This window comes from Macrobrachium nipponense, chromosome 32 (assembly GCF_015104395.2).
Source record: "Macrobrachium nipponense isolate FS-2020 chromosome 32, ASM1510439v2, whole genome shotgun sequence".
NCBI classification, from domain to species: domain Eukaryota; kingdom Metazoa; phylum Arthropoda; class Malacostraca; order Decapoda; family Palaemonidae; genus Macrobrachium; species Macrobrachium nipponense.
In genome coordinates, this window is record NC_061094.1 from 7049362 (window position 1) to 7067647 (window position 18286).

Sequence of the window (18286 nt, forward strand, 5' to 3'; positions counted from 1 at the left end):
ATAGCAGCAACTGCCGTACAAGAGTCAAATGATGGAATCGGCCTTAATAAAAGAGAAGCAGGTAATGAACATCTCAAAAGGGAATTGGACCTCGGACATCGTCGACGCAAGTGTTCATTCACCAACGCTCTTAAGAAGATTAAAGGAAGATTATCAGCGGGGGTGACCTAAATTGGCTTACTTGTGGACGAATCTCTTGGTATAAATACCACCTTTTCTGTAAACTTTTCTCATTCATATACCTGAAGAAGAGAGACAGCAGTCTCTGAAATATAGTACTTTTCTCTCTACATTTTGGTGTTTTTATGGGCTCCTTTTATTAGATATAGATTTATACTTTCATTTATTACATATTATTACATAATATATATATAATATATATATATATAAGATATATATAATACATTAAATAAAGGTTTTTTGCCACGAAGGAAAAAATGAAAAAGCGAGATAGCCAAGTACTTTCGGTCCTGTTCGGACTCTTTACTGAAGGCAAACTGATTTTACAGAGAACAACAGTGTCAAAAGAAGGCATAATATCCAAACTGACACTACAAGATTAGTAATAAGGGCGATTTTCACTCTACAGAAAGGAGGAGCTAATCTTGTAGTGTCAGTTTGGATATTAAGCCTTCTTTTGACTATGTTGTTCTCTGTAAAATCAGTTTGCCTTCAGTAAAGGGTCCGAACAGGACCGAAAGTACTTGGCTATCTCGCTTTTTCATTTTTCCCTTCGTGGCAAAAAAACCTTTATTTATACATAGCATCACGTTTTATATACCTCGTGATCAAGTTATTCATATATATATATATATATATATATATATATATATATACTATATATATATATATATATATATATATATATATATATATATATATATATATATATATAAATGTACTATATACATATATATATATATATATATATATATATATATATATATAATATCACATATTCACACACACACACACACACATATATATATATATATGTACATATATATATATATATATATATATATATATATATATATATATATATATATATATATATATGTACATATATACATACAAATATATATACATATATATATAATTAATATACATATAACGTTTGATTTTAAATCACGAAGGAATGAATAAAAAGTGATGATTTTACGAACAAAGTTACATATGTCGAATTATTTGCCTTTTCCTATAACAAATACTATAATTACTAAATTTACAATTATTAAAAGATAAACAATCACCTTTAACTCAAGTGTATTTAATAATATTAGGGACTCGATCCTTTAGTTGAGCCAATATATTATTTTTTTCAAATGATGAATCGTTAAGCCTAAATGACTAAGGAAGCCAGGATCCAAACTCAATAAGAGGTCATACTTTTTTCTTTTATAATTGCGTTTTGATTAAAAGTTAATTATTCGCCACAGTGCTCGGTGCGGATAATTATTTGGCTGGTCCTTTTTCGTTTAATTATAGTATAATATATATATATATATATATATATATATATATATATATATATATATGTATGTGTGTGTGTGTATTTATGTTTATATATATATATATATATATATATATATATATATATATATATATATATATATATATTGCTACTTTCAAAATGCATATATCCCCTCTTTGACTGTATAAAATATTGTGTATAAGATTTTGGCAACATTTTTTCAGATTCCTAGATAGCTTAGAGATAGGATGTTTTAAATGAGTGTTCAGATTTCGCATTATATATTGTAAAAGAATATATATAACATAGAATGTAGAAAGACAGAGAATATCTTTGCCCGTTGAAAGCTAGAATTGTTTCATTAACTTTTCATCTCCTCGAGATTAAGGGAGCTCGAGTCTTCGTTGTGTTTTTAAAAACATGCCAATCTTAATTATCGCTCGACCTCCGTTTTGATCGGGTACGAACATGAATGTATACTGGTCTTGTACGTGTATGTCTTTGCCGAGTGCCACGTGCAGATTACACATTTTATCTGTAAAGTTGCGTAAGATTTCGAAGCTTCTAGAAAGAATTGTGTCCCAAAACGTTTTGTGTCATCTCACTGCCCAGCTCTTGTGCAAAATGAAAGATTTCATTCGGGCTTAGATACTCAAAGTGATCACATCTCTCTCTCTCTCTCTCTCCCTCTCTCTCCATCGCATAGCACTTTTGATTTTAAAGTAATGTAACGATTTCATACTTATTGAATGGTCACTCGTAACTTGTAAATTTCAGATTTGATATTTCTTAGAGTTTATTTAGTGTTATTTAGTGTTTTTGTGGAATCTGAACAAACATTGTGCGTGTAATGGCGCCTGGTTTTGTGAAAGTGTGAAACAAGCTGCATCAAAGAAAGAAAATTGGTATACCAAGAAGGTAAAGTGTGCTATATTTTTATTGGTTGCAACTTATAACTAATAGGAACAGTGGTTAGGTAAAAACTAATAACTGATGGTTACAAAGGTTTGGTAAAAACTAATAACTAATAGTTACAGTGGTTTGAGAGAAACTATTTACGTTTTTACACATTGCAAATTTTTGTGTTTTGTGTTTATTCACTTGAAGTGATGTTTATGTTTTGTGCATTTGTCCATTTTCTTATTGAAGTGTGTCTTTTTATTTTATATTCTGTGTGATTAATACTTTTGTAATTTTGGTATTTCCACATTTTTCTGTATTTTCATTTGCATTCACAATTTAATTAACTTAGTTATTTTCATTGCTAAATTGTTGCACATTTAATCAAATTTAACACTTGTGAATTAATTTGCACTTAGAATTCTTTTCAAGTTTTATTGTTGTTTAGCACTTGTGAATTAATTTCAAAATTTCAATTATTGCCTAATACTTTTGAATTTTGATTGAATTAATTTTCTTGAATTTTGTGATAAATTAATTTTGATTTAATTTTACTTAATTGATTCAAGAATTAATTAAACTTTACTTTGTTTTCAAGTAACAGTAATTTTCCCTGATATTGTGAATTTCACTTCTGATTGGCTGTTGATAAGCCAATCACAGGGCTGGATACTCTCAGGCCTTCTCTCCAGCCCTGTGATTGGCTTATCAACAGGCAATCAGGAGCGTCGTAAGGGACTTGCCTTTGACATCAAATGCACGGTTGATGTCAATCTACTATAGCAGCAGCGTCGACGACGCCAGTAAATCTATGAAATATAATTTGTCATTTGTGGCAATTCTCGACTAAGAAAATACGTTAATGAATTCAAAGCAGCTTTGGAACATATGTAGAATTCAGGCCAAAGACCTAACCTTGGGACTTATGAGGTCATTCGGTGCAGAATGTCAAGAGATTTGAAAGGTGTAATATGAGGAAAACCTCAAAACAGTTGCACTACGAATCAATAGTTAAGAGATGGTGGAAAGTAAGCTGGAAGAAAGATAATATGAACGGAGGTATAGTAAAAAGAAATGAGGAGGTGGGCTAAAATCCGGTTTATCTGTTACATCAGTCAAGACAACGGATTACCTACAGTGAAATGGAATAAACTGGTAGTGACTTATTATTATCTATAATTATCTGCTACCTCAACGTATACCGACCGGTCATATACTAGATATGAAAGCTTTGATAATTTCAGATTAACCGTCAGCTCACAAAAAAAATGAATAAAAAAAAAATAAAAAAAATAAAAATGAAATATAAAATGATTATCAAAGTATTCTTTAACAGCCATAGCGTATCCCAGGCGCCATAACATCATTATCAAGATCTAAAGGATAAAGGTCGACGACGAACGTCAGCCTTGATCGACGTAATTTTTAAATGGCATCTAATTAGAATCAGTAAAGCGTAGCACTGACGCATTTTCCAAGAGACTCCAGAGAGGCACTACACTAGCATAACAAGGCGTCATCCGTCCTCCAGCTTACTCGGGGCGCTTGCTTAAAATCTACAGTCAAATAGAGCTTCGTTTCACTAACGAAAATTGAAATAAATACGCTACGTTTGATCAGAAATAATTTTTATGTAGTTTAACATGCACATTATTTATTTTTTTACGTTTTCATTCTAATGAATAAATCATAAATACCCTATCCTAATATTCCTGTATCTTTAACTCAACGCCCTTCCGTAGACCTTTCCTACTCCCCCCTACAACAAGAACAACAATAACAACAGCAGTTTCTAGGCTTACTCCCCGAGTAAGCGAAACTATGGTCTAATTCTTCAGTTGCTTCTAATACCACTAATGAGTATCGTCAGTAGACATTAATTTTCATTCAATCAAGTTTTACTTTCTATTTGTCGCTGTTCGGACCAGTTGGTCTACCCATTTTTTTTTTTTTTTTTTTTTTTTTTTTTTTTTTTTTTTTTTGTTTTTTTTTTTTTTTTTTTTTTTTTTTTTTTTTTTTTTTTTTTTTTTTTTTTTTTTTTTTTTTTTTTTTTTTTTTTTTTTTTTTAGGTTTTTGAATTTTTTGAATTGCCCAGTCAAAGTGTGATTGTTTCGGATACTCTATTACACCTCAAAAATTTCGGCTGCCCGCGTGGTCACCTTTCCACAAAAGATGGGCTAATGACATCAGAATCCTTGCAACCCATTTCCTCAGAATGAGGAAAAAGTGAATTACGCCAGTTCGTCAAATTAGGGGCGAATTCTATAAGCAATGATCAAGATACTCGATGGTTTCATTTATCTAGAAAAAAAGGGAGTCTATAGGACAGGGAGATTTATGTAAACAAAGTTTGTATGTGAATATCTAACTATTTTAAAGCAGAATTGATTTTGGCTTGGAAGCAACTCTCTTACATGAAATATGAGGCCTAAATATTTGTCTATGAATCATTGTGTCCATTTGGTAAGGACTGAAATGTCTGTGTGCACTAAGACACGCACAATACGTTTGCGCGCTCACACACAAATATACATATATATATATATATATATATATATATATATATATATATATATATATATATATATATACGTATATACGTATTATGAGTCTTTATCACACCATCGTGATTCATATACATGCATTAAGCTACAAAAGTCCCTTAATATACAATTCGTACTGCCTCGGAATCAATATATTTTCGTATATGTTAACCGAAGAAGGGGAATTCTTCAGTTGATAATAATTTTGTCCTCTCGTGGATTCGAGCTAGCGCACAGAGGAGACATCAGGACTTCAGTGACGTCTTTGCCGACTTGGCCAACGTCACTGAAGTCCTGATGTCTCCTCAGTGCGCTGGTTCGAATCCACGAGAGGACGAAATCATTATCAACTGAAAAATTCCCCTTCGGTTAACATAGGTATATGAAAATATATTAATTCCAAGGCAGAGTGAATTGGATATTAAAGGACATTTGTAGCTTAATGCATATGCATACATACACACATACATACATACATCCATATATATATATATATATATAATATAATATATATATATATATATATATATGCGTGTGTGTGTGTGTATTCATGTCGGTAAATAAAAACATCTCTAGCATATTTCATCAATATTTTTTTCCGTTACGTGATTTGTCCAAATGTAAACTTATTAAAAATTATATTAATTCTAAGTGAAAATGTAAACAAAGTACTTTTTTTTTTAGATATTCACTAGCATATAAGAAGAGTTTGTAATAATGATGTTAGTCAGATTATAATGAATTATAATGGACTAAAATTAAATCCGGTTCCTCCCCCCCACCCGTTGTATTATGAATTACCTCTGCCAAAGATACGCATTTGTAAAACCACTTCGTCTTACTTCTCCGTTTGTTATACCTAGACAAAAATAATCATTAGTTACCTTGTATGCAATGCTGATTTTTTTCTAAAGTTCCCTCGACACAAAACCATAACAAAACCATAGCATTCGAAACTTATACAATGAACGCGAATGGAATAAGCGGCTTTTTCATGAACCAAAATGTCAGCTGTGTTCGAAGTCAGTTGTAATTCACGAAAAAAAGAAATATATATATATAAAATGTCATGTTCCCCTGTTTTTGTGTTAAAGACCTGGAACAAAATCTGCTTTGAATCTGTATAGGCTCCACTGACCTCTGACCCAGGCAGATGAGTGGAAAAAAATAAGGTCACCAAGTAGAAAAGGTCGAAAGTTGTAGCATATCCACAAAGCTAATACCCTGGTATTATAGCAAATGCTATAAGCTGTAGTACATTTTTTCCATTTATTATCAAGCTCACGTAATGCTGTACTAACATCTTTAACATTATATTTCAAAAACTCGCCAGAATTTTTTAAAAAGCTATAAGCTGTAGTACATTTTTCCATTTACTATCACGCTCACAAAATGCTGTCCTAACATCTTCAATATTATATTTCAATAACTGGCCAGCTTTAAAAAAAAATCCATTAGAACAAAGTAAAAACGTAAGTAGCGAGTTCAAGCTGGCCTGAATCTCGTACCTAGAAACCTCCAGCAGGGATGAATTCGAAAATAAAATGAGAAGCATCACTAGAACTAACCTAGCAAAGTGCTGTTGGTGATGATCTGCAGTATGGCCTCCATCTCGGATATCTTCGTATCTTTTTATGTTCCTTTTTGATCTCGGTTCCTGTTTAGTCCTTCCTGGCGCACACAGGATTTCTTATCCCATTTAGCTTTCCTCGCTGCTTTCCCGAACTTCTGGAAGTCGTCACGAGGCACTGGAATGAGATAAACCACGGAAAAGATTTGAAATTGGCCGTGAAAATTAGGGTGACTTGTTGACATATTCAGTTCATTGATTTTCTACACACGTTTATATTAGGGTTATTATTAGTAATTATTATTATTATTATTAAACTAGTTTTACCGGACCACTGAGCTGATTATTAGCTCACACAGGGCTGGCCCAAAGGATTTGTAGCATACACACACACACACATATATATTAGATATATATATATATATATATATATATATATATAAATATATATATGTGTGTGTGTGCGTGTGTGTGTGTGTAAATAAATTCTTTTGTTAGAACGGGATACGTCTCAAGTATAAAAGGCCCCATTAAAATACTACTTGATAAGGGTGGGAGTCACTCCACGGAGATATAGGTCCTTAGTTTTAAACCAGGTGTTTTAATGGGGGCCTTTTATACTTTAATACTATATATATATATATATATATATATATATATATATATAATATTATATATATATATATATATAAGGAATATTTCGTCCCGCCCGCTAAATTACATTTTATAAAGTACTTATGTATACTATATATGTATAATACTTTATATAACTTTACCTTTATTATATTATATAAGTTTATATTATAGTAATATATATATAGTATAATAGTAGTATAGATATATATGTATTATATGTACGTTATGAATATATGACGACACTCATATTCTTAACGCCTTCCCACAACGACCAAGAACCAAATAATAAATCATTCGACATCTTCTCCCTTTCTTCCTATAAAAAGACAGTACTCTACAATTTTTAAAAAAAACAAAAAAAAATATTTAAAAAATTGGACTTATCTTTTCAAATAAATTTGAACAAGAAATGCCACTTACGTCAACAGATTTCAAAATTTACGGAAACAACCGACTTGCTTTATTCTGTCACTTTCCACAACAACTGTCTGTCTCTATTCAGCTGTACTCGAATATTATTCTTTCTCTCGAAAAGTTTCGCGAAGAGAGACGCCCGGACGCGAATACAGCGACCTTCCAACTCGAGATCCTGATATGGACTGACAGTATCGCTCACAGCCTCACACTCTCCGACTCCGCGTCTCAGGCATCGTTGCCAATTCAGTGGAGTTTGACACATAAGCCGATGCCTTTACAAACTGTTTCCATCAATTCTAGCTGCCATAAAAATGCAATAACGATAAAATTACTTTAATATTTATGTACGTATGTTACAAATACGTACGCTAAATTCACTGGTCTCCATGATTTTCTGTAAGTCTTATCCCCAGTTTGGAGGTTAGACAGATACCAATTGGCAACAGTGCAGTTTCAGGTTGCCGAGCCGCAGTGATGCCCAAGATTCTGCGGCTATGATAATAAATAAATCTTTAGATTATGTTTATATGCCATATCATGAATACTAATAAGCATATTGATCTAAACGTACCTTGTTACATTTACCCTACATTTGAAAATGTTGGCCTGCTCTCCAAGATTTTGCCCAGATTACCCTACAGTTGGCAACACTGGCACTTAATGTGAATACTACATACATACGTACATACAAAAGAGGTCACACATACATATCATGTAAGTCAATATGTAGTATAAATATTAGTAAATATATGCTTATACATACATACAAATATATTTCAAATATATATATCTAGTGTCTAATCTCACTACTTTCAAAGGTTATATATATATTATATATATAATATATATATATATATATATATATATATCCATAATGCCCTCTTAACTTCTCGAATTCTTTGTGCTCTTTTGATACACTTGTCACTACAAAGCCTTTGGATCCAAGTGCAAGAAATGTGAAGCATTTGTGATGTCCCGGTACCTTAAGTTGCTGAGTTGTTGATATACTACATATGAGCTCCCTTGATAGAGTATGGATGGGGCAGGTGAAGCTGTGCTATAGTAGATTCACATCAACCGTGCATTTGATGTCTAGGCCTGACTCTTATGACGCTCCTGATTGGCTGTTGATAATCCAATCACAGCGCTGGAAACTCTCAGTCTCTCTCGAGAGACAGAGTTTTCAGCCCTGTGATTAGCTTATCAATAGCCAATGAGGAGCACGGTAGATGTGAATCTACTATAGCTCATTTCAGGGGGTATGCTTGTAGAGATCCCTTGCTAATAGGAAAATTCTGACTGTTGAGTCTAGGGATATCCCATATTTTAAGATGTTCCCACAACCTGAGGGTTCTTCACGCACCTCTACAAGTTGCAACTGCCTCTCCTAATCTGACGCATTTTACTGTGTATTGAACTTTACATTTCCTTCTTCTTTATCTTCTACTTTTCCCATCTATATATGGGGTCGCTGTTTGTTAGTCTTCTCCACCATGAACCATTACCTCACCCACGTTCCTCCCCCGCATGTCCCTGTTCACTACTGTCTCTCTCCATCTCATTTTTGGTCTGCCTCTCTTCCTTGTTCCGGGCACTTCCATGTCCATGGCTCTTTCACATACAGAATCCTCCTCTCCTCTCATGACACGCCCAGGCCATTGCAACCGTCTCTGTCGCAGCTTCTCTGATACTTCTTTCACTTTCACCGTCTCCTCTTATGAAGTCATTCCTTATCCTTTCTCTCTTTGTCACTCCCAGACCATCATAGATTGGAGGATGCATCAGCAATTCTCTGGTAGACATTATAAGTGCCTCACACTGTTGGATCTGGGGCAACCCGAACGAGCTGTAAGGTCTGCAAGGACACCCGTCGTCACATTCTCATTTCTGCCACTTGCATCCTTCTCTCCTGTATTGAACTTAACTTCTAGTGTATAAGAGTCTCTTAACAACCACCTTGTGTTTGATGGATTGATTGATTTATGGATTTTAGGCATAATGCCAAGCACTGGGGCAACTAAGGCCATTCAGCACTGAAACGGAAATTGACAGTAAAAGGTTTAAAATGTGTTACAGGATGAAAACCTCAAAGCAGCTCCACTATGAATCAATTGTTAGGAGAGGGTGGACAGTAAGATGGAAGACCGGGAAAATGAAAGGAGGTACAGTAAAAGGAATGAAAGTAGTTGCAGCTAGGTGCCGATGGGACGCTGCAACGAACCTTAAGTAATGCCTACATTGCACCGCATGAGGTGCACTGACGGCACTACCCCCTTACGGGATTCCCTTATGTTGATCAGCTTTCCTTAATTTCCATGAATACGATAAGAATGACGTCGGTGATTTTCTGACACAATATCTGCTAAGCGTCCATTTCTCCAAACACCTTCTCTGACGCTCAAAGGGTTAACTATTCTCCAGACATGCCTTGATAATCGGAATTCAGGAAAGAACATAGAAGAAAAATTCAGAGAAATGAATCCAAAGTAACTAAAAATCCTTCAGAACAAATCTCTTGCTATCAAGATCCACAACTCCAAGTAAGAAATAGTACAGACTTTGACAGTATTAGATCTTTTGTATCTGCTGGAACTGCTCTCCCATTTCACAATCATTTTATTCTCAGAAGAAAAACCTTTCTTACAGATTAAGAACACCTGGATGAAAGAAGTGCCTGGAAACTTTCTGATGAGCAAACGTATCGAGAAGCAAAAGAGAGAGAGAGAGAGAGAGAGAGAGAGAGAGAGAGAGAGAGAGAGAGAGCAATATCTGGGAATTAATATTCTTTAAAAACAACGATAGCTAGAAAGTATGATTTTTGCCCAGCGTGTTTTTACTTTCTCAGGAGATTTTAATCCCACTGAAAGCGCACTACAGAAATCATTGGAGAGAGAGAGGAGAGAGAGAGAGAGAGATAGAGAGAGAGAGAGCGAGAGAGAGAGAGAGAGAGAGAGAGAGAGAGAGAGAGAGAGAGAGATCCATTCTTGATTCAAATCTCAATAAACATGCGCAGCAAACCTATCTGAATCATTAACTTGAACACTGCTGTTCATATGCTTGTCGAATTTATACATCTACACATACATACATACATACATACATATATACATACACACACACACACACACACACACACACACACACACACACACACATATATATATATATATATATATATATATATATATGACGATAGCATAAAAAGTTTAAAGTCAAGATACCTCCTCCTTTCATTTTCACGTGGGGATTTCTTTTATACTTCATTCACGGAACCACTATGGAATTACAAGACATGCATGTATATGGACACACACAAATATATATATATATATATATATATATATATATATATATATATATATATATATATATATATATATATATATATACTAGCTGACCAACCAGGCATTTCGCAGGTAAACTGAATGACAACCGATAAATTCGCTCTCTCTCTCTCTCTTCTCCCAAACCGCCTCTACTCTCTCTCTCTCTCTCTCACTTCCTCTCCCGTCTAATCTCTCTCTCTCTCTCTCTCTCTCTCTCTCTCTCTCTCTCTCTGAGCGTAGATGTGTTTAAGAATAAGCTCGACAAATATCTAAACTGCATCCCAGACCATCCAAGATTGGAAGATGCAAAATATACCGGAAGATGTACTAGCAACTCTCTGGTAGACATTAGAGGTGCCTCACACTGAGCGACCTGGGGCAACCCGAACAAGATGTAAGGTCTGTAAGGTAAGGTCTCTCTCTCTCTTTCCTGTTAAGATAGTTGCTTGTTACATTGCCCAGTATTTTTGACATTTTATATTTCACCACGTCTCACCTCCATTCCTATTGGAGCTCAACTTGGACCTAAATGGCACCAGCAGTGTCTTTATTCATCCCAGCAACCTCAAAAACTATGAATTAGATGCTAATGTTCATAATTTTTTACATTTTATTTTTCACCCCATCTCAACCGCACTTCCTATCGGGGCTGAACTTAGACTTAAAGGGCACTGGAGTGTCACTATTCATCACAGCAACATCAAAAACTATGAATTAGACACTAATATCTGTCATTTTCAGTTATTTTAACATTTTTTTTACATCTCACCACCCTCTCATCACCCCTCCTATCGGGGCTGAACTTCCACTTAAATGGCATCAGAAGTGTCGCTGTTCATCTCAGCGACCTCGAAAACTATAGATCAGACAATCATCTCATGTCGTTTTCGGTTATCTTTATGCCACCCCTTTCTCACCCCCTTCCCACAACTGCCCTTAGGTGCCAGTGATGTCTTACCCTCACAATCATCCTTTCCCAGATGGTAGGTCATGATGTATGACTTTGGTTGAAACTGCTCAGTGCATTGTAAAGTGTAGTATGTGGCACATACACACACATTAGGAAGTAACAAAAGTTCAAGGGAAATACAGAAAGAAGAGACCTCACTTATTAGAAAGAAGTAAATAAATTAATACACTAATAAACAGGTAAAAACGTATTAGAAAGGAGAATAGCTTCATGACAGTGGAGTAATGCGAGACAAAAGGGAAGCTGAGTAAACAAGGCAGCAGCAGATTATTAGTATTCGTCCCACCTCCTCCAGGATGAGACTTGGGTCCATTCTTTGGATTCTGAGAGTTTTGACAAAGATACCTCATTAACTTCACTTCTAACCTTGTTAAGGATATTTTCTGTTTTTATTTTGTGAAATCCGGGATTGTCAGTCTCTGGGGTTTGCTCTCAAGGACTCTCTCTCTCTCTCTCTCTCTCTCTCTCTCTCTCTCTCTCTCTCTCTCTCTCTCTCTCTTTCTTTATGTTTCCGGTCTCCTTACGGATAACCTTAGCGCAGTAGCATGAAGGCTAAATGAAATAGAAACTAAGTTTATAAGTCAAGAAGAGAGAGAGAGAGAGAGAGAGAGAGAGAGAGAGAGAGAGAGAGAGAGAGAGAGACTGAATTTAGTTTTGTGTAAAATGTCCCATTCTAACCTTCTGTATAAAGGCAGAATCAAGCAATCATTAGAGCACAGGCTAAAAAGCGCGTCTCCTGATCATTACTGTTTGTTGGTTAAGCAAACATTGCCCTATATAACTATGATTGGCTATTATTCAACCAAATATTACCAACTGACTCATTAAGTTACAATATAACCACCAGCTTCATTGAAATAAAATCTGTGGGGACTAAAGAAAAATTAATTTGTCTTCAAATACTTATTACTGGAATAGGTCACATAAGATTTTTGAGAGAGAGAGAGAGCAAATCACTTTCTCTTGAGGATGTGTGCATTGTTTGCTGGTCGGACAAATATATATATATATATATATATATATATATATATATATATATATATATATATATATATATATATATATATGCTCGTATAATAAATACATAAATAAAAAATCTTATAAATATGTTGGGTAACTATGCGAAAACACGAGGTCCATTCAAATGACCTATTCAAATGCATGTTGATTGTATTATAACTGGTAATATATAGATGGAAAAAAACTTTAAAAAAAATGTACCATCGTCAGGCCAATCAGAATTCTTTCCTCATCTTCTGCAAATGCATCGTATTGCAAAAATGGTGCCCCTGATTCAGATTTGCTGTGCATTGGCGGGATGTCTACTAAACCATGATATCTGCCTGATGGAATAGAGGCAGCACTAATTATTACTCTGCTGTCGCCGCCGATACGACGAATTGCTGGCAGTCTAGCTGCCTTCCAGCTCAAGAGGTATATAGAATAAGGGAGGCTCCTTTATTCTATATACCTTGCTCCAGCTCTGGTCCAGCCAACGTTCGTCTTGTAAAGAGGAACATTCTGTCCCAATCACAATTCTCTTTCTCTCGTTTCACTTGTTTGATTTCATACACAGCCGTCCACAGGGATGATAAGCTGCTTTCTTATATTTTATCATTGTCTTTTAACATTTTCTCGTCAGTCTTATAGCTCCAGCAGAATAGGAGAGTCTTGAGTTCTTTTTAAAATTTGCCCTCTTCTTGTAAGATGTTCACTTTCATGCGGTATTTTGTTGTATAGTCTCGGTGCGCAATGTTCAAAAACGTTCTCTCGCCTGACTTGCAGCTTGTTATGGTGGCAAGGCTTTGGGTTTGACAGAACCAGGACAAATCTCGATGCCACTTCTTTCACATCAGCGCTGGCAGAGTGCCCCTCTGTCGGACATGCTATAGTATATGTCTAACGCAGTGGTTCTTAACCTTTTTATGACCACGCCCCCTCTAAGAGTTGGTTCTTTCTTTCACGCCCATAATGTACGTAGTTTTTATCATCGACAAGCTTATCAGCTCCTCGCTGAGATTTTGTATAGAATAGCATTGCGAGGACTAGAGAAATTTAACAAGGCGTGATCCGACCTCCAGCTTACTCAGGATACGTGCGAGATTTTCCCCTCACGCATAACTTGTAACCAGTATATTCCTCACTTTTAACGTAAATTAAAACACGCTAAAATCTACAGTCAAATAGAGCCTTGTTTCACCAACGAAAATAAAAATGAATACGTTGTATTTTATTAGAAATTTATTTGTTACATTTTCATTCTAATAAATAAATCATAAATACTGTTCGATTACATTTATGCCGTAAAGCAAATGCCCAAGAGCTATAGGAGATTCACATCAACGATGCATCTGATGTCTAGGTCCGTCCCTTACGACGCTCCTGATTGACTGTTGATAAGCCAGTCACAGGGTTGGAAACTCTGTCTCTCGAGAGAGCTCACATAGGCAGGATGCATGTTCCACCTCTCCTGAAGGATACTTTTGAAAGACGTATCCCTCGGGAGAGGTGGAACATAGATCCTACCCATGTGAAATCTTTTAAGAGGCTGATAGTCTCCAGCCCTTATTAACGGCCAATCAGGAGCATAGCAAGGGACTGGCCTAGACATCAGATGCACAGTTGATGTGAATCTACTATAGTATGTTGATGTAATCAAGTTACTTGGAAAAAAAAAGTCACCTTGCTCTAACAAAATAATTGGAGACCTATATCGTTAAATACCGATTATAACATGTTCTGCAAAGGTTCCAGAAAATAGGTCTGAGTATATATTAGACCACATCATTGCGCAGCCTATAAGGGAGGTCGATTATTCAGTGTAAAAACTCCATAAAAAAAGGTCGTATGTTATTCAAATCAAAATAAGGTGGATGTTGCCACTATGAGTCTCGACTGGTCGGAAGCTTATGACAGAACAATTGCTCGTACTGGTTTTGTGTATGAGGTGTTGGCTAAATAGAATATTCAGGCCGAATGGACTGACTTAATGAAAGTATTATATTTGCAGTGTCTGTAAATGTTATAAATCAACGACTTTCTCAGCAGTCCTTTTCCTGCCTTGAGATCGGCGAGGCAAAGTTGCCCTATTTCTATGTCTGTTCTGTATTTTGCAAGAACCTTTTTTTACAGGATAATTTAAAGGGAAATAAAGATATTATAGCCATTAGTCTCTCCACAATCAGACAGGCATTAAATCAACAACTAATTCAATGCTCTGAGGCTGCAACAGGAGTGAGACTTAACACAAGAGAAAAGTAGTAGGATAGTTGGCGTGGCTAGCCGGGTTTGGTTACTGTAGTAGATTCACATCAACCGTGCATTTGATGTCTAGGCTTCCAACGCTCCTGATTGGCTATTGATGAGCCAATCACAGGACTGGAAGCTCTCATTCTCTCGAGAGAGTTCACATGGGTGGGATCTATGTTACACTTCTCCTGAGGGATACGTCTTTCAAAAGTATCCCTCAGGAGAGGTGGAACATAGATCCTGCCTATGTTAACTCTTGAGAGAGACTGAGAGTTTCCAGCCCTGTGACTGGTCTACCAACAGCCAGTCAGGAGCGTCGTAAAGGACGGGCCTAGACATCAGATGCACGGTTGATGTGAATCTACTGTAGGCAGGATAGGCCTTTAGAGGAGACACGGGCTATTCTTTGCAGTGGTTACTGGAGGTCATGATGACTTCTGCAACAATTTGAATCAAGCAAGCTAAGAAAATTGGACTGCTATTCCGAATACGACGAAAACTACCATAAGTATTGTTTGATATGATGAGTTTGTCTAGTTTCGTTTACTTGGGGAGTAAGCCGACAAACTACTTTGTGGTTTCTTGTTGTTGGGGGGATAGGAAAGCCCTATGCAAAAGCCTAAAAAGCTCTTAAAATGGTGTTTAGCGCTGAGTTAAAGATACTGGAATTTTAGGATAGGATATTTATGATTTACTTATTAGAATGAGATTGTAAAATATAAATAATGTGAATGTTAAACAATACAGAATAATTATTTCTAATATATTCTAGCGTAGTTATTTCAATTTTCGTCGGTGAAACAACGCTCTATTTGACCGTAGATTTTAGCACGCACCCAAGTTAGCTGGAGGTCAGATCACATCTTGTTCTGAAGATATGCAATTTCAAAATCTGTACTTTTGCCTCCATAAAAAATAATTTTTGTGAGGATAATACATACACGTCTTTCGGTCCATTCAGAAGGGGATCTACAGTAAAAAAAAAAATAAAGTGATAATAATAATAATAATAAATAAATCAATCAATCAAATTAAATCCTCATGTCAGTCTTTTGACTCTGTCCCTAAGGAGTTTTTGCTGAAGACATAAAGTAAAAAAAGAGAGAGAGAATGGAAAGATGGTAAGAAATTACAATATAAAATTATCTAAAAAAATAGATAAATAAATAAAAAGACAAGTATTGTAAAGGATTCTCCGCTACTGGGTTAGATCTACTTTTGAAATGCATTAATGTTCCTTACGTAAGTAGTATGGAGAGGAAAAACGAAAAATGGGACTTACTACAGAGAAAAAACGTAGTCACATCACTATACATGGCATTTCAGCGACAAACCGTCAACTAAAGATTTCGAATATCAAACGATCTGATTTATGTGACAGCTGCCGTGGAACAGATTCTGCATTCGGTATCTTTTATTTCTATACTCACATAAAGCATATTTTGTTGTTCATTTCGAAATGCGTTAAATATCTGAAGTTTTATTTATAAAACAGGATATTTCCATTCAAATGTTAACATTGAATTTCTATTGTAAAACTGTGCACTGTTGTCATTTAGTTGATGATACTGGCGCATTAGTTCAGTTGATTGGTTACTTGTATACGTAATGGATAGGTAAATTGAACAAGGTATGATCCGATCTCCAGCTTACTTGGAACACGGGAAAGATTTTCCCCTTAAGCATGAGTTGTAAACTTTATATTCCTAACTTTTAGCATAAATCAGAACGTGCTAAATTCTACAGTCAAAAAGAGCCATGTTTCACCAACGGAAATGAAAGTAAACATGCTATATTTTCTTAGAAATAATGTTTCTGTATTGTTTAACACGAACTTTATTTATTTTTTTACATTTTCATTCTGATAAATAAACCAAAAATATCCTATCCTAAAATTCCTGTATCTTTAACTCAAAGCTAGTCACCTTTTCCAGACCTTTTTTTTCTCTTCCATAGACTTTTCCTGGACCCATAACAACAACAAAGTAGTTTGTTGCGAAAAGTTACCGTTGTCTGATTTGATGATCTTGGGTTTCGCGAAATACATAACAACCAAAGATTGCGCTGAAGTGTCTTCGGCGCAATACAGTTTTCTGTATAACGTAAAATCCAATGTGAAACTCTCAGCCACAGCCAATGAGACAATCAACCGCGACCCATGAATCTTTCAGACACAGCCCAGTTGTGGCCTGTGTTGTTAGGACCGCACCATGGCTACGTTTAATCTTAAGTAAAATCAAAACTACTGAGGCTAGAGGGCTGCAGTTTGGTATGATTGATGATTGGAGGGTGGATGTAATTGTAATGTAATTGTTATTTCTAAAAATAATTATAATTGTAATTTACATATTTTGAAAGTCATTATAATTGTAGTTGATTTCTTCTAGTGTAATTACTCCAACCCTGGTTGAATCAGCGTGTTTGCATGGAAAGTGTGGTTTTATATTTATCACTTGGATGGAAACGAAGAAGAAGAAGCAGCTGAAATTGAACGAGAATAAATCTGAGTGTTTTGGTGGAAGTTTTGAGTCTCAGCACCTCAGGTTTAAATCAATACCGCGCTGAATTCAGCCATAGATTTGGGAGTGACACTTCAGAATCTCTGGATGTTGGAACGATAAGATACAAAAAGCATTCATATTCAGTGACTGCTAGTGATGTTTACAGAATGGACTGTATTAAGGAAGGTCCGAGAATAGAAGAAGAAAAAATGATAGCAAGCAACTAGGCAGGAAAATTGCCACCTTCTTTGTGAGCTAAGATGGAAATAACGATGGACTTCAGCAAGGATTTTCACTAATTGTTGAAATGAAGATTTCTAGTCCACAAGCTTTAGGTAGGTGGTGTAAAGTTTATGCACAAATAAAAACGACACTACTTGTCCATAACATCTCTAGGGACCGTAGTTTGTAGATGTTTACCTATTCAGAGTGTCGCTTAAGCCAGAAAAAAGCGTAAGGTCCAATGAAATATGAGGTTTGGTTTATTCACAGAAGTTGGACACGCCTATTCAATGGCCTAGAACATATATGATTTAACTTTTGCTAAACTTATTCAAAAAGCAATAACATGTTATCAATCAGTTATTCAAGAGGTTAACTATACTTAAAAGATTAGCATTTTGGTATATATGTTGCAGATTAATCAGACTACACACCCACACATACACACACACACACACACACACACACACACACACAC